Genomic DNA, 23,469 nt, shown 5'->3' on the forward strand with positions numbered 1-23,469 from the left:
AGTTTTTGAATATCTGTGTTTTACAGAGAAGGTTTGGGTGGGTGTTTGGGTTTGTTTTCTTTGTATAATATTGTGTGAAACCAGTGTGTGAGATGAGATTTTGGGTTTGAATCTGAATGATTGTGGTGGTGTGGAAGTTGAAGCAGAAGGAGGGATGGATCCAACATCTCTAGAGAGTAGGAGAGGATAAACAGGCATTAGAAGGTTTCGTTTTTGGGTGAAAAGGGAGAAAAAGTCAATTTATATTCAAGAGAAGTGTTGAAAGAGTGTTGCCCTGTGCTTTGGGTGGCAAGAAGAGAGGTTGTATAGAGAAAGGATATGAAGAAGGGTTACGAGCCTCATGGGCTATATTTGGAGTTGGCAGAGGACAGTGGAAGGATTTCAGTGAGAAAATAGAGAGGGTGTGTTAGATTGAGGGAAGTATGCATATGTCCTGTGTAGGGCGAGTGACATAGTTGTAGTTTGTCTGGAAGTGAAGAAGTCCTTGTGTGGCTATAGGGATACAAGGGTATGTAAGTTTGTTTTGCACACCAGGGTATTGTTTGGTTGAGAGGGTTGTTTGGAGTGACCTTGCTAGCTGGAAGCGATAGGTGGATTTTTGTTGAGACATTGCATGTTAGTTATGGATGACTGTAAGGAAATGCCTCCTTGGCATGGTTACCCCCTGACTTTTTGCCTTTGCTGATGCTAAGTTTTGATTTGAAAGTGTGCTGAGGCCTGCTAACCAGGCCCCAGCACCAGTGTTCTTTCCCTAACCTGTACTTTTGTTTCCACAATTGGCACACCCTGGCATCCAGGTAAGTCCCTTATAACTGGTACCCCTGGTACCAAGAGCCCTGATGCCAGGGAAGGTCTCTAAGGGCTGCAGAATGTCTTATGCCACCCTGGGGACCCCTCACTCAGCACAGACACACTGCTTGCCAGCTTGTGTGTGCTAGTAAGGACAAAACGACTAAGTCGACATGGCACTCCCCTCAGGGTGCCATGCCAACCTCTCACTGCCTATGCAGTATAGATAAGTCACCCCTCTAGCAGGCCTAACAGCCCTAAGGCAGGGTGCACTATACCATAGGTGAGGGCACCAGTGCATGAGCACTGTGCCCCTACAGTGTCTAAGCAAAACCTTAGACATTGTAAGTGCAGGGTAGCCATAAGAGTATATGGTCTGGGAGTCTGTCATGCACGAACTCCACAGCACCATAACGGCTACACTGAAAACTGTGAAGTTTAGTATCAAACTTCTCAGCACAATAAATGCACACTGATGCCAGTGTACATTTTATTGTAACATACACCCCAGAGGGCACCTTAGAGGTGCCCCCTGAAACCTTAACCGACTATCCGTGTAGGCTGACTAGTTCTAGCAGCCTGCCACACACCAGACATGTTGCTGGCCACATGGGGAGAGTGCCTTTGTCACTCTGTGGCTAGTAACAAAGCCTGTACTGGGTGGAGGTGCTTCACACCTCCCCCTGCAGGAACTGTAACACCTGGCGGTGAGCCTCAAAGGCTCACCCCCTTTGTTACAGCACCACAGGGCACTCCAGCTAGTGGAGTTGCCTGCCCCCTCCGGCCAGGGCCCCACTTTTGGCGGCAAGGCCGGAGGAGATAATGAGAAAAACAAGGAGGAGTCACTGGCCAGTCAGGACAGCCCCTAAGGTGTCCTGAGCTGAGGTGACTCTAACTTTTAGAAATCCTCCATCTTGCAGATGGAGGATTCCCCCAATAGGATTAGGGATGTGCCCCCCTCCCCTCAGGGAGAAGGCACAAAGAGGGTGTACCCACCCTCAGGGCTAGTAGCCATTGGCTACTAACCCCCCAGACCTAAACACGCCCTTAAATTTAGTATTTAAGGGCTCCCCAGAACCCAGGAACTCAGATTCCTGCAACCTAAGAAGAAGAGGACTGCTAAGCTGAAAAACCCTGCAGAGAAGACGGAGACACCAACTGCTTTGGCCCCAGCTCTACCGGCCTGTCTCCCCACTTCTAAAGACACTGCTCTAGCGACGCTCTCACCAGGGACCAGTGACCTCTGAAGCCTCAGAGGACTGCCCTGCATCTAGAAGGACCAAGAACTCCTTAGGACAGCAGCTCTGTTCACCCAAGACTGCGACTTTGCTACAAAGAAGCAACTTTGAAACAACTTGCGTTTCCCGCCGGAAGCGTGAGACTTGACACTCTGCATCCGACGCCCCCGGCTCGACTTGTGGAGAACAATCACTTCAGGGAGGACTCCCCGGCGACTGCGAGACCGTGAGTAGCCAGAGTTGCCCCCCCTGAGCCCCCACAGCGACGCCTGCAGAGGGAATCCCGAGGCTCCCCCTGACCGCGACTGCTTGCTTCTAAGATCCGACGCCTGGTAAAGACTCTGCACCCGCAGCCCCCAGGGCCTGAAGGATCCGACCTCCAGTGCAGGAGCGACCCCCAGGTGGCCCTCTCCCTTGCCCAGGTGGTGGCTACCCCGAGGAGCCCGCCCCTTGCCTGCCTGCATCGCTGAAGAGACCCCTTGGTCTCTCATTGAAACCTTTTGAAACCCGACGCGTGTTTGCACACTGCACCGGCCGCCCCGTGCTGCTGAGGGTATAATTTCTGTGTGGACTTGTGTCCCCCCCAGTACCCTACAAAACCCCCCTGGTCTGCCGTCCGAAGACGCGGTACTTACATGCTGGCAGACTGAAACCGGGGCACCCCCTTCTCCATTGAAGCCTATGCGTTTTGGGCACCATTTTGACCTCTGCACCTGGCCGTCCCTGAGCGGCTGGTGTGGTAACTTTGGGGTTGCTCTGAACCCCCAACGGTGGGCTACCTTGGACCCAAACGTGAACCCCGTAGGTGGTTTACTTACCTGCAAAAACTAACAAACACTTACCTCCCCCAGGAACTGTTGAAAATTGCACTGTGTCTAGTTTTAAAATAGCTATATGTCATTTATGTGAAAACTGTATATGCTATTTTGCTAATTCAAAGTTCCTAAAGTACCTACCTGCAATACCTTTCATTTGAAGTATTACATGTAAATCTTGAACCTGTGGTTCTTAAAATAAACTAAGAAAAGATATTTTTCTATACAAAAACCTATTGGCCTGGAATTGTCTCTGAGTGTGTGTTCCTCATTTATTGCCTGTGTGTGTACAACAAATGCTTAACACTACTCCTTTGATAAGCCTACTGCTCGACCACACTACCACAAAATAGAGCATTAGTATTATCTCTTTTTGCCACTATCTTACCTCTAAGGGGAACCCTTGGACTCTGTGCATACTATTCCTTACTTTGAAATAGTGCATACAGAGCCAACTTCCTACATTGGTGGATCAGCGGTGGGGTACAAGACTTTGCATTTGCTGGAGTACTCAGCCAATACCTGATCACACGACTGAATTCCAAAAATTGTCATTAGAAACTGATTTGTGCAATTTGAGCTATTTTTTACAATTTGTAAAAGTCCTGCTAGGGCCTTGTGTTAGTCCCTGTTAGCATTTCTTTTAGAGTTTAAAAGTTTTGTGAAAGTTTGAATTAAGTTCTAGAAATAGTTTTAGATTCTTAAAAAGTATTCCAACTTTTAGAAACATAGGGCCATATTTATACTTTTTGACGCAAAAAAGCGCCGGCGCAGTTTTGCGTCAAAAATATTACAGCCGGCTAACGCCATTTTGGGGCGCCATGCGGGCGTCATATTTATACTTTGACGCACGGCGGCGCAAACAACAGGTGGGAGTCATTGTTTTTGACGCACACCGCGGCGTCAAGTCGTAAAGGAAAACTACGTTAACGCGGTGGAAATGCCTGTGGGTTGATTTACCACACCGCAAACCGGATATGCGCTGTTTTTTTACGCAATAGCGTCAAGAAAAACAGCGAACACTGCCAGTTCACCAGAGGAGAGCCAAAATGGATCCCAGATGACACTACAGACCCCAGGAAGATGACAGCAGACCAGGAACCAGCCAGGAGGATCCACACAAGAACCAGGACACTTTTAAGAAGAAAAGAAAGTGTTGCTTCAGTGCAGAGTAGCAGGAAATCCTGGTTAAAGAGGTGACGGAACACCAGCACCAACTGTTTGTCACATCAAAGTTGCCAATCAGTAGGAGAGAGGCTATATGGCAACAAATTGTCGACAAGATCAACAGTGTGGCTGAAGTACGCAGAACAGTCATCGTGTGCAAGAAACGCTGGCATGACTGCAAGCGCAGGACCAAGGAAAAGATGGCCAGGAACAGGAAGGCAGCACTGCAGAATGGAGGTGGGAGTCCAGCACACCAGGAGCCCCTGGACCACATGGAGGAGATGGTCGCAGCCGTCATCCCTGAGGAGATTGTCACAGGGATTCAAGGACAGGACAGCGCAGACTACCAGGAGACAACGCACATGCAGGGTAAGTCGCATGGGGAATTGAAATGCACTAATGTCAACTGCAACCGGGGGGGGGGAAATACCTACTACACATTGCATGTAAGTCATCATATACATGGAGTGGCATGGGTAAAGGGGCACGGCATGGGGGCATGGCCTGCACAAACATAAGCTGGGGCACACCATTACACTACACCAACAACAGTCCCATGGGGGCATGCTGTAATGCCAACGATAGAGCAAAGGGAAAGCCACGACAGGAGGGAAGGCCACTACGTCAAACCGACATCCTGGCACTCGTCAGCCAACATACCTCCTACATTAACTAGGGCCCTATTAGCAATCCTCTAGCCAAACCGACAACTGCAATGTAACTGCAACAACAGTTGCCACTACCACCTCTGATCTGCGTGCAGCTCAAGTAGCCAATGGCAGTAACCTCCCCATGGAACATACATACCTAAATTAGGGGGTGAGGATGACATCTGCAACAATCTCCTGAAACAAGACAAAGGCCCCAGTACACTCAAATGTCAATGCCCATAGTTGTCACAAACATCAGCCAATGTAAACAACAATAGGAGCGACACAGCACTAAGGACACACCCATGCTGCATATGTCAGGGTCCATCCTGTGCCTGGGTAACAAGGCAACATCACAAATGTAATACTGCTCAGACAACAGCATTGAGGATGGGACACATGTAACTGGTCACTGAAATACACCTGCACAGTCAGAGGACGAAATAGGACACTGATACGACTATCAGGGCAATCCAATGTAACACACATTACCCAACATCAGCAGGACACATTAACAATGTCAACATCCATATTGGATCATAACATTGCCATGCATAGGATATGCCACATGTCTATTACATTTAAGTGGATGTGAACGATCAGGGATTGGGACAGGTCCTGATAGTTAAGTGTGCTACCAGGGCCATCAGAACACCCACAGCCAGTGAAAGGTCTCACCATGAGAATGGATATACACGGAGGGTTGAGTAGGACAAAAAGGTGGCAATTCTCTATTTGGCATAAAGCAACACCTAGAGGCAATGAGGCTGACAAGTCTGATAACTCAATAACATACATGTGACACACAGGTGGGCCATAGGCCTGAAACAATGCCCATCTGAAGGACTGCAGATATTAATACAAAACAAGATCACAAAGTGAATTCATCAAAAGGCAGGCACGTCACGTCAAAATTGTCACAACACAGACACACTAATTGTACCCTGTTTCATTGCAGAGGAAGATGGATCTCCTGCCGATATGCCTGTCCCAGATTTCCCTGATGACATGGATGACGAGCTGATAAACATTCCCCAGGAGACCATCCAAAAGGTCCTTGAAACCCTCCAGACCCCACCTTCAGTCACAAGGAGGAGCACAGAACAAGCAGCCATCGCAGAGGAACCACCCACCACCCCAATTGCAAGACCTGCCAGCTCCAATACAGCTGAGGACTCAGACGACATTGGCACCAGCTTTGAGAGAACTGTAGTTGGAGTACAGCGGGAGCTGGCCAAGGAGGTGCGGGTGGGGATGCAAAATATGGCAGCCAGCCTTGAGGGGGTGCGTTCGTGCATGATGTCATCTGCAGATCAGGCAGCAGCTATGCAAGCCCTAACATCTATCTTGCAGGAACTGCAGAAAACCCAAAAGGAAATCAGCACAGCTGTAATACAGTTGACCCAACACCTACAACAGCAATCCTGTCAACGCGTGCACAAATGCAATATTGAACCCCTCAGGGCCGACCTGGCTGCCTATCATCGTGATGTGGCTGCTATTCTCAAGAACCAGCAGATCCTCCTTGCTGCAGTACTGCCCTTAAGACCTTCACAGGGAGCAGCCACCGGGATGTCTGACTCCACGTCTTCTAACACTGAGGTGTGTGTTGCCCCTTCACAACCAACAACAACAAGAACAAAGCAGGCAAGACACACATCAGAAGAAGAAGACATGGAACAGATCACATTCACAAGGAAAATGACCCGGAAGCACTAGTCCCTGCCACATGGCCGACATTTACCAAGGTCCTGTGCTTTGTAACTTGCCAGTCTTGCAACAACTGTACTCAAGCACTGTTCTGCAAACCACTGTATATCTTGTCACCCAGCCCAGTGATTGTCTCTCTCCTACTCATTGCCAAATCCTGTCCCTCTGCACTGTCTGAAACAGCAACCCCAGAATGACAAAAGCATTTTGGTAAACCCTTGTGTTGGTTCCCAATTTAAAATGTCACTATAATGGACTCACAGTCATGGACCATGTACATATAGCACTACAGCACTTTTCAATAAATAGCACTTACACCACAAATCTGTCTCTGGGTAATGTGACATATCAACTGCGCAGTAGATAATTGGAATGTCCCTACTGTCAAATAACGTAGCTTCTCAATACAACTGTCCAGATATTATGTAGTTAGAGAAATCTGCAAAGTGACCATGATTGCATCATACTCTGCCCATCCTGAGGGAATAATCTGATGAAGTGAGAAACCATAGACCACCATGCTGTGCTGGACAGAAGAATGCTTCATCAGGGGATAACTAAGTCATCAAATAGTGCCCGCTAAATGTTGTCAACATGCAAAAATAACACAATAAACATGCCACACTAATCTAAGTAAACACTAAAAAAACTGCACAAATGAAGGTGTCTGAGTTAACGTACAAATAGGTAATCATGCTGAACTGTGTCACAAATTATGTATGAGGGTCATGAAGACAAGATTACAAGATTGCCAATGAGAACTCATTTTATAAGGGTGTGCATGATCATCACACTGCAGTCAGACCTAAAACAGTTTCCCCAATATCAAGTCTGGAAGCACTGTTAGTGACTTTGAAAACACACTTATCAACAGAAGCACATTGGGATCCATATTAACTGTGATTGGTGGTTGCAACAAAGGGTAGACACTTTGCAAGGTAGCTCTGGGTTAGCTGCCAATCGTACAGCTCAGTTGGGATTTGTTTGTAGCATAGGACACAGATGTTATAGTACAAAAGAGATGTACACGGAATCCAAACCCACGATCAAGTACCATTCAACACATACTATTAAGGGGTAACCAAATATGTATTAAAAGCTAACCATAGATGAGGAAACTGAGGGAAAAATCTTACCTACCCTAATCTACCCTGACTACTCATTACCCACAACTGTCCCTAACTAACCTAAGCTACACTTACTTATCACATGTAACGAAACGTTCTAAACATCTACCCCCCAACCCCCTTATGAGACGGGACACATTGAGGACAACACATACTAACCTAAACACATACTATACTATCCTATACAAATATATATTTTTTTGGTAAATTGTTTTTTTATGTTTTTTTTCACACAAGAACCCCAACATAGACCACCACCCACCCACACATGTAATAAGTCAAAAAAATAACAAGCAGGTCCCCCTAGCCCTCACCCACTAACACTCACTAAACTAACAGCCTATACTAACCTAACACTAAGCCCCCTAAGCCCACTAAGTATAAGAACAAGGAAAGAGGAGGGATGGGAGGGTATCATGTCCATCTAATCAACTGTCTAGAGGTTGGCCCTCCGGAGGGTCCTCTTGATATCCTTCACCCGCCGTTTAATGTGCCGCACGTCTCGGCTCAGGTGGCTCACCTTGCGCAGCACTTTGTCCATCTTGTTTTCTAGTCTATTGAAGGCGGCAGGGTCAACAGCTGGAGCAGTGGCAGTCTGGGAACCGGTGGAGGAGGTCTGTGTGGGCTGTCCTGCACCAGTGGCAATGCTGGGGCCAGGAAGTCCAGCAGATGTAGATGCAACAGAGGCAGCTGTGGGTGGGGCCACCTGGCTCAGATTGGTGGTTGTTTCTGTGTTGGCTGTGGTGGGCACAGTAGGCCCACCCTGTGGGAAGGCTCGCCATGACCCGGAGGCGCGTTCATGGCGATATCGCCGGGCCATCATCTGGAACCCCGACTCCACCAGCAGGATGTGCTGGTATCGCATGGCCCGGCGCTGAAATTCACGGACCTGGTCTGGAGTCATGTTAGCTGCTGTGAAGACAAATGCAGATATGCCACATTAGTAACTGCATTGTGTGAAACAGCACAGCAAGTTAATCAGACAATACATCTACTGTACTTCTAACAGCTCATATCACAATACAGAGCATCGAATGTCCCTGAGGAAGTACATGGCAGGCCAGACAACAAAGGTCACATCACACAAAGCACATTCATAACCCACAAGATGGTAACAACTGGCCTTGACTTGCAATCTGAGTTCTGACAGTTATCAGCTAAGAATCATGCTGCATATCCTCCACCAAGAGCTGGGCTACAAATGTCAGTGTACGGAAAGCAAAACTAAAGCCACATGGTCTGCAAGTTGTAACTGGAATTTCCAGTATGGTACCAAGTGCCAAACCTGAGTGTGTATACTAGTATGCAACCAAAACGTCACTTCTTCACAGGTATGTGTAACATACTGGTAGCATCAATACTAGGTACCCCATTCACAAACCCATGGCCGTGTTTGAGGGGGGGCAGTGGATATACAACTATAATTTGCCAACAACATGTACACCGAGGAGTGTATAGGCTAATCCACACATGTTTGTCTCTACAGACACACCACAGGTAAGGTCTATCTACATTTTGGAGTCAGCAAACCCTAGAGCACTCATAGGGTCAGACATGTCAGGAAAATCAGAACTTAGTACACAACATATACTTCCAGTGAGGCCTGACTTACATCAGACACAGAGTTGCTAGAACACCCATGAGCATGAATTGCATGCACACCTAGGCCATTACACTCAGGTTCCACAGACTTTATGCACTACATGTGGAAGTAGATGATGCTAGGAGGTTCTACCTACTGTTTCAAAATTACGTAGGTAAATAGTGAAGCAGATGTCTATTGGGAAGCTATTAGCTCCACCAATCTTAGAGAATGTGGGTCTGACAGGCTGACTAAATAGGGGCTGACTTCCATTGCGACTCTTGGTGATACAAGTGTCAGACACATGACTATCCCCTGTACTCACAGTGGGGCCTACAGGGATGTCCTACAATCCATACATGATACCATTGGATACGCATTGGCTAACTCCAAACATGTGAAAACTGCATTCCCACTCATGGAACAAGTGAAAAACTTGACCCCAGCATCACACCTTGGTATGCGTCCAACTCACACAAGTCCATAACCAGCAAACACAACACATAACAGACATATCAACACTTACTGTAGTGGTCGGGGTCCTCAGATGTCGCCACCTCTCCCATAGTGTAGGGCGCCGGTCCACCTGTAAGGTATGGAAGGAAGAAACGTGCTCAAAATCTGTGCACAGTGCAACATTTTCAGTATCATTTACAATGTGTAGACTGAATAAGTAAATGGCAGCCATTCAGACATGATGGTACTGCATCTGATATTTCACGGCCAACTTGTACATAACATGGGTCTCCTGTGACAGTTACACACATATCTGCACACATACATTGGCCCTAACTATCATGTGGTTGCAAACTTGCCCCATAATTGGTATGCACGAAAAAATATGGAGTGTAATCGTCTCATCATGTGCATCCAAGAGAAACATCCAAAGCCTGGTTACTTGAGGACTGCATTACCAGTCAAACATGCCTTGTGGCCATGACACATTTATTGCACATAGGCCCAATGTACAGAGGGAGGGGCAGGGACTCATGTAAGCCATCCTGTTGTTACAGTAGAGTCAATTGATGTGGCCCAGCTATGGTGATTTGCACCAACCATGGAGATGTAAAGCCATGTGCATACACTTGGTCTGCAATCCATATTTGGATTGTGGCTCAACCAATTCCAACAAACATCTTACGATGTTAGCTGAGGGCACCTTACACCTTTACACAATGTATTCAATTCATGAACTGACATTTATCCTAAAAGATTAAGAAACACAATAATCTCACACATTCATAGTACTTCTGTGAACGCTTTCCTTCCACACTCACCAGACTCACATGAGACCAATGTATGAGCCACTTTGCTATTATAAATTGTTGTGAAGGCAGCACTCATTTTCAGCATCATGTAGTGATTCTAAAGTCAGTCTAGCAATTGCGTCAACATAGTTGGCCTAAATGTTGGTAGATCTGTACTTCTCTGTCAATAGTACCCTATATAGACATGATTGGCTCCTATTTTGTCAGCTGTGCTGACAGAAAGGCCGCACCATTTTCCTTCATGGTAAAGTTACCTGTAAGTTTGCTGAGCACGTGCTACCTGACACCTAGCAATTGTGATCCTTGCCATAGTGCATCAATGATCCCCTCATATGTACCCAAAATTACACACAGTCATCAAGTTAGGTGGCAGACATTGCACTAATCCACTGATGTCACAACAGGGCATTCATTTTTGCACATAACAATAGTCATACTCACCAACAGTGCCACCAATCATGATTCCCAGGTGGTCCAAGAGATCCTGCTCCCTGGTGATGAGGTCAGCCCACCGGTGCTTCAGCTGGTGGTCACTCCTCTGGCTGGCATACACATGCTGTAGGTGATGCAGCACCTTTCCCCACCGGATTCTGCACTCCTCTGTCGGGTAGCCCTGTATGACCCTGCCCCCTGCCTGGATCATGAGCGGCAAGAAATGTGTAACCAGCCAGATGAAGCCCCCCAACTCCTCTTCCCCCATCCTGCCAAGACGTGGCCTACCAGACATACTTATAGAAGAAGATAAGGAATAGGGGTAAAAGAAAAAGAAAGGGGAAATGGGTGAAAGTAGGGGTAAAAAGGCAGAAAAAAAGTAAACCTAAACACTAAAAGTGTCAACTATCCCCAAATTAACACTACCCACAAAAGACTCCCACAAACAAGAAATACACAAGATAAATGGACAAATGTAGACAAAAAACAGTACTACAGTATACACAAACAAAATGTATTTCACAAAAGGACTTTACAGATAGCACACAGGACAAAAACAGCACAAAGGCTCTGTACAACACTCTCTACACAGCCACACAGTCTAGAAGGATCATAGACTGCAAAGTGAAAGTGAAAGTACACCCACTGTACATGATCTGTAAACAGGATATCCTATTACATCACTTCCTGAATGAAAAGTCCCGCCTTTTTCACGTTATGCGTCATTTTTTGTTGCACAAAACTGCATTTGCGTAATTTGTTTTGATGCACAGACGTGAATATTAGCCCGCATCCATATAATGATACATGGACTGTACAAATATCTGGATGCGGGCTATATTTCACTCCTGTGCGTAAAAAAAAATGACGCAAAAACAGTTTTGTGCAACAAAAAATGACGCACACCGCTAGGGACGTCAAAATCACAGTGCATTAACTGGTTGGGGCATTTTTACATTTTTTTTGGTTATTTTACTTTTGGAACACATCAGAGATTGGCTAATTGAAGACAGTATAGTGTTGATGGTGTATGTTCACATGTGTGACATCATACTGCAGCGGAACATCATCCACTACACCCTTCACAGTATGTTTACAGTTGGCTGACATCATAGATGGCACAAATTGTGCATGTTTGCCATAAGGATAGGATAGCAATGTGACGCACATATGTACAATACCTAATTGCCTTTGCTTTGACAACTAATTTGTTGGTTGACTAGGTGTGTGTGTACATCACATGAAGCATTATTGTACATTTGGTTGTATGAATGTGACGTCCATGTGTCCAACCCTAAGATGCAAGTAAATATTGGAATGAGCAAGGGCATGTGTTAGTCATACATGTAACAACACCCGCAAAGTATACTTCCAAGTTTTAGGGTCACGTAGACAGCACATGTGACATAGCATGCACCAGATGGATGGCAGACACATGTTCATGTCAAAGGTCCACAATTTCTACATCCTATGTCCTAGAGTATTGGTAAGAGCTTCCTAGGCACTAGTTGATGAATCCCACAGTGAGTCATACACATGCATTAAGGAAGTGGGTACCATGTTGTTTGCACAGACAGACAAGGGTCAATCTCATATGTATGATGACACCACAGTTGAGGCCATAGAAGTAGGCCCCAACTATCAAGTGGCTGTGGTGGACCAGCATACAAGACAGCACGTGTCCACATATTTCCAGTGATCAATTGCACATAGGTGTCTTGTTCATGTGTGTGGTCCAATAATGATCCTGTAGATTTTTTGGGATGTAATTTGTCACAGTTCGGACCAGGACTTATCATGTGTCAGTGGCAGCTATTCCTGTAACTACTGAGTATCCTTTGTTGATCAATGTGAGTAGAGTAGATGTGGACATGTGAACCAACATGTGGATGGTCCCACCCTGTCACTAAAGAGGTGTAATGAGACAGTCAACAGAGCAACCTTGGTGTGCTGAGTGAGATAATGTCTCAATTGTCATGTTCCGGCAGGTGTCAATACAAAATTTGTACTCAGGTTGGCCTCTGCACTTCCCACTGCATCTGGGAACATCATAGCCTCTGTGCTGTTTATTCTCGCAGCTATCCAGCACACACGGCCCATCACTATGTTGTGCGCACTGTGATGCTGTGTGTGAACTGTCATGGTCCTGACATTTGTGTATTAGTCATGTACATTATCAGAGGTTGCTGGTTGTGCTGAAAGCCCCGTACCCAAGCCCTGCCTATGACCCTGGGACACTGTCACACTTTGTCATTCATGCATAAATGCAACCCAGAAAAAGGCTGGGCCATGAATTTTGCATTTCCAAGAGGATTGAACTCAAATGGTACAGTAAAAAGGCAGATGATGCTATACAATGTATTTGTGTATGCATGGTAGAAGCCCATGCCCAATGCCCCCTGATGAATGGCAGGTTTGACAACACAAGTGTGGTACATATGTAGACACAGGGATACTTTAGTGTGACGCACAGACAGTTGCCAGTCAGGCTGACAGAATGCAAGATGATTCAGGAGCCAGCTATTGGACAAGTTACATAATCAGTGGTCTGACTGAGACTGTTTGGAGGACAAACTAGACAGTTGACATGTCCATCTATGTATGTCCTGTGTTTTTGAAGGTGACAAATGAACCCAGTGGCTGTGTTACACAGCTTAATTACTGTAAATGGTTGACGATGTATTCGACATCATGGCTACTACTATGCTGTTCCAGGCATCATCAGGGGCATTGCTTTTTGTAATGGGTGGTGTGCATGGAGGTATTCACAGGTGTGGGCTGCATCTATTTCTCACCAGTCCTGTAGGTGAGACTTGCATTCTAAGGGCCAACAGACATTTTCACAACGGGAAGCAATCTACATGTGCAAACAGGGCTTTGAAACTAGGAGACAGTGTATAAATTGACCTGATGTCCATGCAGTCAGATGTTCTTTGACAATGGCATACGTTAGGAAAGGGTGTAGCACACTGGTTTGCTAATCTTGTTCTGTGTTTGTAGAGGAGGTATTATCAGGGTACACATCTTAGTATTCCAGGGACCTCTTCCGACAGGTGGGTTGTGACCAGGTGCATGGGTGTGTCAGGAGTTAGGAAATGGGCTGACATGTACATGGAATGTCATGTGCGCATTGCATGTCGTATGTGTGGCACTTGTGCTGTCTATGTTCTGCTTCTATGGAACTCTAGTCACAGATATTCCTTGCAAATATTGGATGCAGTTGGACTAACTGCTGTCAAGGGTCTTGTCAGACATTCCTGTTAGTGATGCCAAAGCACATTGACTGCCTCATGTATGAGGCTTGTATTCCCCTTATTGAGTGATGGTGTCATAGTTGTGTGCCATATGCTGCGTTTGACCTTGCTTTCAACATGTATGTGTGAAATAGTTGTGGTCCTCTGCTATAGGCCTTCAAAGGAGATATGTACATGATATATGTCATTAAGAGTGTGTGTGTATGTGACCATTGTATGTTAGGCATCACATAAGCTCTGGGATGTTCCGTGTCCTACTCAGTATCCCAACAATGCTCCATGAGGCAACACTCTTATTCTGATAAGTAGAGATGAAGGTGTGTAAAAAGGAATAGCCAGACCATGATATGGTGACTATAATAGGTGTTTAGTTACATTAGTTAACTAAAGTGGTGAAGGTGATCATATTCAGAAGAAATTATTTACAATCTGTTGCCGCCTGCGTATACCAGCAGCTGTGTTCTGTAGTTCCCCCTCCTGTTGCAGGCCATCATCCTCCTCTTCCTCCTCTTCAGGAATGTGTGGCTCTGGTTCCAGGAGGGGAATGTTTCTTCTGACACAAATGTTGTGCAATATTGCACATGTGATGATGATACTACAGACCATCTCGGGGGAATATAGGAGGCTACCACCAGTGATGTCGAGGCAGCGGAACCTTGACTTGAGTATGCCGAAGCTCCGCTCGACAATGCTGCGTGTCCTCCTATGGGCCTCGTTGTATGCACGCTCTGCAGCTGTACTCGGGTTGCCAAATGGTGTCATAATCCATGGCTGGATGCCATACCCCTGATCAGCTGCAAGAGAAAATGAATGGGATCATGTTGATGTAGCTGGCACTATTGAAAAGACCTTTAATGGTAGTAGTAGTCTTGTGTTATCTGTGTCTCTTTTGTGTATTAATGTGCCATCCTATGCTTGTAGGCTATACCATCTGCATTGTGTTGTTTCCTTGGCTGAACAAGGGTTTGTCTGCTAACCGTTTGTCAGCAATATGTTTTAGGATTTTCAGTACAGTGTGCCCTCCCTAGCATTGTGACTTGTGATACAGGTGTCCGTGTGTCTTCACTGGGGGTGAGATGAAAGTTCCATGCAGAGTTAAAATTGAAGGTGTTGTTAGCACGTTCATATGAAAGTACCCTGGACATCCCATACCTTTAGACTTAGGCAATGTATTAATGTAAAGGTCATTGGGACACTTACAATTTGCAAGGTGACATTTAGGCAACCACACTCATTGACGTCTTCACATTGGGCTGTACAGTAATTTCCGATGTGTGACAGGTTCAATGGTGAGTTAAGAAACATGGCTGGCGATGTCACGACCTTAGTGTGTTCCTGTTGACATGTTGCTGTTGTGGTGTATGTGTTGTGTGTCCTAGTGGGTTGCCGTGCAGTGTATATATATGTAGGTTTTTGTACTTACCAACAAGTAGTCCATTGCCATACTGTCCATCCTGGAAGTGTTGATTGATGGTGCAGTGACGGAAGATGTATGAGTCATGTACACTCCCAGGATATTTAGCCACGATGTTGGTAATCAATCCCTGGTGATCGGCAATGGCCTGCACGTTGATGGAATGTGTGTGCTTCCTGTTGCGGTAGAGGTGTTCAGTTGCAGCAGGTGGCACAAGGCGTACATGTGTGCAGTCGATTGCACCAAGGACGTGTGGGAAGCCACTGATTGCGTAGAACCCCTGTTTAGTTTCCTGCTGCTTCTGCAGTGTGTTAGGGAAGCAGATGTGGCGGGTGTCAGTCGAATGATGGCATCCAGTACTTTGGGCAAAAAGGCGGAGAATGATGGTTGTGATATTCCACCAACCAGGGCACCACTTGTTTGGAAAGAGCCACTTGCCAGCATGTGAAGTACGGCAAGCAGCTTTGTTTCTGTTGGGATGGTGCGTGGTGTCACCAAAGTGGGGGCCAACTGCTGTTCAATGTTTCACAGCAGCTGCTGAATGGCCTGCCAGTTCAACCGGTACCTCTGTATGATGTTGTGTTCCCTGAGGCCCTGAAGGGTTGTTCTTGGGCGGAATATCCTCTCCTGCCTTCTGCGCTGCCTTTGGGGTCCCTGCTGGTGGTGTTGTAGCTGCTGTTGTTGCTGCTGCGTCTGCGTGCATGCTGGATTAGAATGACCTCCATGGCTCCCTGTTGCTGCTCTGCTGCTCTGCTGTTTGTTCTGTGTGTTCTGATTAAATACAGGTGTGTTTGCCCTGACCCAGGCGTTAATTTTTGACACAAATCGGGTTGTGCGTCATTTTCTGGCTCCGCCTCCCGGCCACGCGTCATTTTTGCCCGAAAGCATAAATACGACGCATGGCCGTTTAAGCCATTTTTTGGACGGGAATGCCTACCTTGCATATAATTAACGCAAGGCGGGTTGCCGCATCCAAGAAATGACGCACACGGCGGAATTTTGTCGTCCGCGGGCGTCAAAGTTTAAATACAGGGCAATGTTTGTGCTGATTTTGCGTCAAAATTTTTGACGCACGATCGGCGCAGTATAAATATGCCCCATAATGTCTAACGCAGCAGAGACAGTGATGGAACTCGACCTCACACCTTACCTCCATCTTAGAATGAGGGAGTTAAGGTCTCTCTGCAAATTAAAAAATATTAAAGCTGGTTTAAACCCTTCCAAAATACAGCTCCAGGAGCTGTTGGCACAGTTTGCCAAAGCCAACCCCTCTGAGGATGACCTCCCAGAGGATGAAGCTAGTGATTTGGAGGAGAATTCCCACCCTCCAGTCCTAGTTAGGGGGAATAGGGTCCCTCAAACCCTGTCTCCAGCTGTGATAGTCAGAGATGCTGTTTCCCTCACAGGAGGGTCCAGCACCTCTGGAGTCACTGAGGATAGCCTCAGTGAAGATGACCTCCTGCTAGCCAGGATGGCCAAAAGATTGGCTTTAGAGAGACAGCTCCTAGCCATAGAAAGGGAAAGACATGAGATGGGTTTTGGTCCCATCCATGGTGGCAGCAACATAAATAGGGTCAGAGATTCTCCTGACATGTTGAAAATCCCAAAAGGGATTGTAACTAAATATGAAGATGGTGATGACATCACCAAATGGTTCACAGCTTTTGAGAGGGCTTGTGCAACCAGAAAAGTAAACAGATCTCACTGGGGTGCTCTCCTTTGGCAAATTCTCACTGGAAAGTATAGGGTTAGACTCCTCACACTCTCTGGAAAAGATGCAGAATCCTATGACCTCATGAAGGCTACCCTGATTGAGGGCTTTGGATTCTCCACTGAGGAGTATAGAATTAGGTTCAGGGGGCTCAAAAATCCTCGAGCCAGACCTGGGTTGATTTTGTTGACTACTCAGTAAAAACACTGGATGGTTGGATGCAAGGCAGTGGTGTAAATGATAATGATGGGCTGTACAATTTATTTGTGAAAGAACACCTGTTAAGTAATTGTTCAAATGATAAACTGCATCAGCATCTGGTAGACCTAGGACCAATTTCTCCCCAAGAATTGGGAAAGAAGGCGGACCATTGGGTCAAGACTAGGGTGACCAAGACTTCCACAGGGGGTGACCAAAAGAAAGGGGTCACAAAGCCTCCCCAGGGGAAGAGTGTTGAGACATCCAAATGGAAAAATAGTAAAGAGTCTTCTTCAGGCCCCCAAAAACCTGCACAGGAAGGTGGGCCCAGAGCCTCTTCACAATCCAATTTTGGGTACAAGGGTAACATCTTTGATCCCAAAAAGGCCTGGTGTCGTAGCTGTAATCAACCTGGACACCAAACTGGAGACAAGGCCTGTCCCAAGAAAAGTACCACTTCTAACTCCACTCCAGCTAACACTGGAATGGCTAGTCTCCAAGTGGGATCAACAGTGTGCCCAGAGCAAATCAGGTGTCACACTGAAGCTACATTAGTCTCTGAGGGTGGGGTGGATTTAGCCACACTGGCTGCCTGGCCCACTAACATGCAAAAATACAGACAGCAGCTCTTAATTAATGGGACAAGTGTAGAAGGCCTGAGGGATACAGGTGCCAGTGTCACCATGGTGACAGAGAAACTGGTTTCCCCTGGTCAATACCTGGCTGGACAAACTTATCCAGTCACCAACGCTGACAATCAGACTAAAGTACATCCCATGGCTATGGTATCTTTAGAGTGGGGAGGGGTCAATGGCCTGAAACAGGTGGTGGTCTCCTCAAATATCCCTGTAGACTGTTTGCTTGGAAATGACCTGGAGTCCTCAGCATGGGCTGAGGTAGAACTGAAAACCCATGCAGCCATGCTGGGTATCCCTGAACTGGTGTGTGTCAAGACAAGGGCACAGTGCAAGGCTCAGGGTGAAAAAGTGGTGTTGGAGCCTGGAAAAAGGGCCCAACCCTCCAAGAGAAAAGGAAAGACAACTGGGGGAACAGTTGCAACACAACAACAAAAAGAGAACCTCTCTTCTCAGGAAGAAGTTCTGCCCTCTGAGGGAACTGAGCCTCTGGAGTTAGGACCTTAACAGGTTGAGCTCCTAGGCCCAGGGGGACCCTCAAGGGAACAGTTGTGTAAGGGACAAGAAACCTGTCCCTCTCTTGAAGGCCTTAGGCAGCAAGCTGCTGAAGAGTCCAATGGAAAGAAAACAGGAACACATAGGGTCTATTGGGAAGATGGACTCCTTTACACTGAGGCAAGAGATCCCAAGCCTGGTGCCACTAGGAGAGTGGTAGTGCCTCAGGAGTTTAGGGAGTTCATTCTGACCTTAGCCCATGATATTCCTCTTGCTGGGCATTTGGGACAGACCAAGACGTGGGAGAGAATAGTCAACCACTTCTATTGGCTCAACATGTCCCAGAAGGTCAAGGAGTTTTGTGTCTCCTGTGCCACCTGTCAAGCCAGTGGTAAGACAGGTGGACACCCAAAGGCCCCCCTTATTCCACTTCCAGTGGTGGGGGTCCTCTTTGAAAGAGTGGGTGTGGACATAGTGGGTCCACTTGAACCTCCCACAGCCTCAGGGAACCTGTACATACTAGTAGTAGTAGATCATGCTACTAGATACCCTGAAGCAATTCCCCTTATGTCGACTACTGCCCCTGCAGTAGCCAAAGCACTCATTGGTATTTTTACCAGAGTGGGTTTTCCTAAGGAGGTGGTGTCTGACAGAGGTACCAACTTTATGTCAGCATACCTGAAACACATGTGGAATGAGTGTGGGGTGACTTACAAATTCACCACACCATACCATCCACAAACCAATGGTCTTGTTGAGAGATTCAACAAAACATTGAAAGGCATGATCATGGGGCTCCCTGAAAAACTCAAAAGGAGATGGGATGTCCTCTTGCCATGTCTGCTTTTCGCTTACAGAGAGGTGCCTAAGAAGGGAGTAGGGTTTTCCCCCTTTGAACTTCTATTTGGCCACCCTGTAAGGGGATCACTAGCTCTTGTGAAAGAAGGCTGGGAGAGACCTCTTCATGAGCCTAAACAAGATATAATGGACTATGTACTAGGCCTACGTTCAAGGATGGCAGAGTACATGGAAAAGGCAAGTAAAAACCTTGAGGCCAGCCAACAGCTCCAGAAGTTTTGGTATGACCAAAAGGCTGCAATGGTTGAATTTCAGTCAGGGCAGAAAGTCTGGGTTTTGGAGCCTGTGGCTCCCAGGGCACTTCAGGACAGATGGAGTGGCCTTTACCCAGTGCTAGAAAAGAAGAGTCAGGTCACCTACCTGGTTGACCTAGGCACTAGCAGGACCCCCAAAAGGGTGATCCATGTGAACCGCCTTAAGCTCTTCCATGACAGGGCTGATGTGAATCTGTTAATGGTAACAGATGAGGACCAGGAAGCTGAGAGTGAACCTCTCCCTGATCTCCTCTCCACAGACATTAAAGATGGCTCAGTTGATGGAGTGATCTACTCAGACACCCTCTCTGGCCAACAGCAATCTGACTGTAGGAAGGTCCTGCAACAGTTTGCTGAGCTTTTTTCCCTAACTCCTGGTCAGACACACCTGTGTACCCATGATGTGGACACAGGAGACAGCATGCCTGTCAAAAACAAAATATTTAGACAGTCTGACCAAGTTAAGGAAAGCATCAAAGTGGAAGTCCAAAAGATGCTGGAATTGGGAGTCATTGAGCACTCTGACAGCCCCTGGGCTAGCCCAGTGGTCTTAGTCCCCAAACCTCACACCAAAGATGGAAAGAGAGAGATGAGGTTTTGTGTGGACTACAGAGGACTTAATTCTGTCACCAAGACAGTTTACCATCGCATTCCAAGGGCAGATGAACTCATTGACAAACTAGGTGCTGACAAATACTTAAGTACCTTTGACTTGACAGCAGGGTACTGGCAAATCAAAATGACACCAGGAGCAAAATAAAAGACAGCATTCTCCACACCTGATGGGCATTATCAGTTTACTGTTATGCCTTTTGGTTTAAAGAATGCCCCAGCCACCTTCCAAAGGTTGGTGAATCAAGTCCTTGCTGGCTTGGAGTCCTTTAGTGCAGCTTATCTTGACGATATTGCTGTCTTTAGCTCCAGCTGGCAGGATCACCTGGTCCACCTAAAGAAGGTTTTGAAGGCTCTGCAATCAGCAGGCCTCTCTATCAAGGCATCCAAATGCCAGATAGGGCAGGGAACTGTGGTTTAATTGGGTCACCTTGTAGGTGGAGGCCAAGTTCAGCCACTCCAGCCTAAGATCCAGACTATTCTGGACTGGGCAGCTCCAAAAACCCACACTCAAGTCAGGGCATTCCTTGGCTTGACTGGGTACTACAGGAGGTTTGTGAAGGGATATGGATCCATAGTGACAGCCCTCACAGAACTTACCTCCAAGAAAATGCCCAAGAAAGTAAACTGGACTGTAGAATGCCAACAGGCCTTTGACACCCTGAAACAAGCAATGTGCACAGCACCAGTTCTAAAAGCTCCAGATTACTCCAAGCAGTTCATTGTGCAGACAGATGACTCTGAACATGGGATAGGGGCAGTTTTGTTCCAAACAAATGATGATGGCCTTGACCAGCCTGTTGCTTTCATTAGCAGGAGGTTACTCCCCAGGGAGCAGCGTTGGAGTGCCATTGAGATGGAGAACTTTGCTGTGGTTTGGTCCCTGAAGAAGCTGAGACCATACCTCTTTGGTTCTCACTTTGTAGTTCAAACTGACCACAGACCTCTCTGATGGCTGATGCAAATGAAAGGTGAAAATCCAAAACTGTTGAGGTGGTCCATCTCCCTACAGCAGTGGTCTTCAAACTTTTTAATGCCGCGCCCCCCCAGTTGAAAAATAAAAATCATTGGGCCCCCCTCAGCATTTTTAACAATTATTTTAGAAAGATGGCAATGTTTAAATAGGTCTAAACCTATTTAAACATTGCAGTTAAGTACTGTTACCTTTTTAAAACTGCAATAACATGCTTCTGCTTAAAACAAAGACATGTTATCTGTATAATATTTATTTTGGCCAGAGTTTGGCGCCCCCCCTGGGATCACTTGAGGCCCCCCAAGGGGGGCCCGCACCCCAGTTTGAAGATCCAGGTTGTGTAAGGAAATGCCTCCTTGGCATGGTTACCCCCTGACTTTTTGCCTTTGCTGATGCTAAGTTTTGATTTGAAAGTGTGCTGAGGCCTGCTAACCAGCACCAGTGTTCTTTCCCTAACCTGTACTTTTGTTTCCACAATTGGCATGCCCAGGCATCCAGGTAAGTCCCTTGTAACTGGTACCCCTGGTACCAAGGGCCCTGATGCCAGGGAAGGTCTCTAAGGGCTGCAGCATGTCTTATGCCACCCTGGGGACCCCTCACTCAGCACAGACACACTGCTTGCCAGCTTGTGTGTGCTAGTGAGGACAAAACGACTAAGTCGACATGGCACTCCCCTCAGGGTGCCATGCCAACCTCTCACTGCCTATGCAGTATAGATAAGTCACCCCTCTAGAAGGCCTTACAGCCCTAAGGCAGGGTGAACTATACCATAGGTGAGGGCACCAGTGCATGAGCACTGTGCCCCTACAGTGTCTAAGCAAAACCTTAGACATTGTAAGTGCAGGGTAACCATAAGAGTATATGGTCTGGGAGTCTGTCATGCACGGACTCCACAGCACCATAATGGCTACACTGAAAACTGTGAAGTTTAGTATCAAACTTCTCAGCACAATAAATGCACACTGATGCCAGTGTACATTTTATTGTAACATACACCCCAGAGGGCACCTTAGAGGTGCCCCCTGAAACCTTAACTGACTATCTGTGTAGGCTGACTAGTTCTAGCAGCCTGCCACACAGCAGACATGTTGCTGGCCACATGGGGAGAGTGCCTTTGTCACTCTGTGGCTAGTAACAAAGCCTGTACTGGGTGGAGGTGCTTCACACCTCCCCCTGCAGGAACTGTAACACCTGGCGGTGAGACTCAAAGGCTCACCCCCTTTGTTACAGCACCACAGGGCACTCCAGCTAGTGGAGTTGCCCGCCCCCTCCGGCCACAGCCCCACTTTTGGCGGCAAGGCCGGAGGAGATAATGAGAAAAACAAGGAGGAGTCACTGGCCAGTCAGGACAGCCCCTAAGGTGTCCTGAGCTGAGGTGACTCTAACTTTTAGAAATCCTCCATCTTGCAGATGGAGGATTCCCCCAATAGGATTAGGGATGTGCCCCCCTCCCCTCAGGGAGGAGGGACAAAGAGGGTGTACCCACCCTCAGGGCTAGTAGCCATTGGCTACTAACCCCCCAGACCTAAACACGCCCTTAAATTTAGTATTTAAGGGATCCCCAGAACCTAGGAACTCAGATTCCTACAACCTAAGAAGAAGAGGACTGCTAAGCTGAAAAACCCTGCAGAGAAGACGGAGACACCAACTGCTTTGGCCCCAGCTCTACCGGCCTGTCTCCCCACTTCTAAAGACACTGCTCCAGCGACGCTCTCTCCAGGGACCAGCGACCTCTGAAGCCTCAGAGGACTGCCCTGCATCTAGAAGGACCAAGAACTCCCGAGGACAGTGGCTCTGTTCACCCAAGACTGCGACTTTGCTACAAAGAAGCAACTTTGAAACAACTTGCGTTTCCCGCCGGAAGCGTGAGACTTGACACTCTGCACCCAACGTCCACGACTCGACTTGTGGAGAACAATCACTTCAGGGAGGACTCCCCGGCAACTGCAAGACTGTGAGTAGCCAGAGTTGCCCCCCATGATCCCCCACAGCGACGCCTGCAGAGGGAATCCAGAGGCTCCCCCTGACTGCGACTGCCTGCTTCTAAGATCCGACGCCTGGTAAAGACTCTGCACCCGCAGCCCCCAGGGCCTGAAGGATCCGACCTCCAGTGCAGGAGCGACCCCCAGGTGGCCCTCTCCCTTGCCCACGTGGTGGCTACCCCGAGGAGCACCCCCCTTGCCTGCCTGCATCGCTGAAGAGACCCCTTGGTCTCCCATTGAAACCTATTGAAACCCGACGTGTGTTTGCACACTGCACCCGGCCGCCCCCGTGCTGCTGAGGGTGT

This window comes from Pleurodeles waltl, chromosome 6 (assembly GCF_031143425.1).
Source record: "Pleurodeles waltl isolate 20211129_DDA chromosome 6, aPleWal1.hap1.20221129, whole genome shotgun sequence".
In the NCBI taxonomy this organism is placed as follows: Eukaryota; Metazoa; Chordata; class Amphibia; order Caudata; family Salamandridae; genus Pleurodeles; species Pleurodeles waltl.